The sequence below is a fragment of the Branchiostoma belcheri genome, unplaced genomic scaffold, assembly GCF_001625305.1.
Source record: "Branchiostoma belcheri isolate BF01 breed outbred unplaced genomic scaffold, Haploidv18h27 scaffold6, whole genome shotgun sequence".
Taxonomy (NCBI): Eukaryota; Metazoa; Chordata; class Leptocardii; order Amphioxiformes; family Branchiostomatidae; genus Branchiostoma; species Branchiostoma belcheri.
In genome coordinates, this window is record NW_017804242.1 from 2,914,006 (window position 1) to 2,915,901 (window position 1,896).

Here is a 1,896-nt window from a genome sequence, read left to right on the forward strand (position 1 = left end):
CAATCAATTCTGTAGCACCATGAAAACAGCTTCGAGAGCTGCTTGACATTTGCTTCAATAACCTGACACTGTTTGTATGTATGTTACACTGGAAACTCTATTTCTGGCATGGCTGAAAATCTGATTTCCTGTTCTGAAAATAGAATAGAAATTTGATTGATCAAATCACAAACTTGTTCAACTGTTAGCCTATTTGATGTCTTCCTAGAATCCTTCATGTTGGCCTGGGCGCTGTATTTATCATAAATTCATACTTAAATTTAGTTAAAATTGTGTAGAAAGATGAAAATCAACAGCTTGCAGTTGAATCAACCCTGGTAGCATATTATACTTGTACAATGTATTTGTATTTATTGGCAATGATACATGTCATTACAAGGTCAGTACAGGCAGCCTTGGTTGGTATATGTAATTGCTGACCCAAAAAAAGTACAGACGTAATACAGAACTAATAGTAAGTTAGAATCCTGCAATAAAAGGAGTAAATTATTGCATTTGAATTTTGACAGACTACATGTTTTTGGTTTGATAAGTATGCAGTGAGATCTCACTAGGAAAACAGTAAACATATTCCATGATTTACAGAATCTGGAGCAGAGCTGCAGGCATGATGTCTCTATCCTAGATAGTTGCCCGACCAGCTGACCTGTGTCAGCCTGTAGATGCTAGAGGTCAGCTGTGTGGGACGAACATTAAACATGTGCAGGAATACTTCCACCTTCTAAACTCTCCCAGGGAATGATGACTCCTCAAGAATTCTGGAGCTGGAATGCCACAGGTTTACTCCAGGGGATTAAATGTCAAAATCTTAAACAGAACAGGTGGCACTAAGTTTCCTGTTTCTTCATATAGCTTTACATCATATATAATTATCCAATACATAATTATGTAAATCAAAGTCAGATGATTGCTCAGCTAATCATACATCCTCACCTGTTCCGGGCACATCTGCGTCCTCTCACAGATGAATGCAGGTATTAGAGTAGTTTATGATTTCCAGTTTTGCAAAACCGCCAAGGAACCTAGCTTAGCAAAATAAAAACCCAAAGGGAACCTTATGTTGACACAGTTGAAACATACCTCCTGTTCAGGGTAACCCAAACCAGGCTGGACCATGAGACCAGAGCAGTAAGCAAGTTTCCCTAGTAACCTTAAGTTCATCCATTGGAGAACAAACAGGCTTAAGTATACAAATATTCTAATTTTGTTCTTAAAGCCCCGCAGGTTAGAGAATTGACGTCAATAGGTTCCATATTACTAGGCAACGATTACCCTCAATTACCTCTCTCTGCCTCATGTCTCGTAAATAATAAATTTAACAACGAGCTAAACATTACATGAGGAAAACTTTATTCCTCAACTTCTTGCAATGATATGGCAATTCTCTTTGTTAGCGCCACTGCTGCTATTGCCCTCCTGAAATGTGGAAATGTAAACAAGCAATTTTTGGTACAAGATACAGGTATAAACAAGCAATAGACATCTTCCCTCCATGAACGAGGTTGGTGTTGTTAGGGTTCTTTTTTATGTTATCACATGTGTTCATTGTTAAAACATGACAGCTGGGTTTAAATTTAATTGGACGTTATATGGCCATAAATAATGAGGGAGTTGCTTTGTGTTGGTACAATTTTAATTTTTATCATGTAACGTTAAGTACCAACCCAGATAAACTTTCAAGCGAGTTTTAGTACTTAGAGACTTGTATGTTCTGAATTGAAGAATTGATGGAGCAGCCTGCAAGGTGTTTGGTATACTTTATTCCATATACATTTCATAGCTATTAGTAATGCAAGAATCCTACTCTGATCTCTTTGTTAACTGAGCAAATTGATGTTACGTGGTCACGAGAGAGAGGGACGACTTCACTCCCAGATATACAACTCAGGACTGGCC

General features: G+C 37.9%; 1 protein-coding gene across 2 annotated transcripts in view; it reads right to left on the bottom strand.

Annotated features, from left to right (window-relative positions):
• LOC109482535 (inositol-trisphosphate 3-kinase B-like) overlaps nt 1-1,896 on the bottom strand; it is a 21,000-nt gene that overhangs the window by 13,567 nt on the left and 5,537 nt on the right. The gene's annotated exons all lie outside the window — the stretch shown is intronic.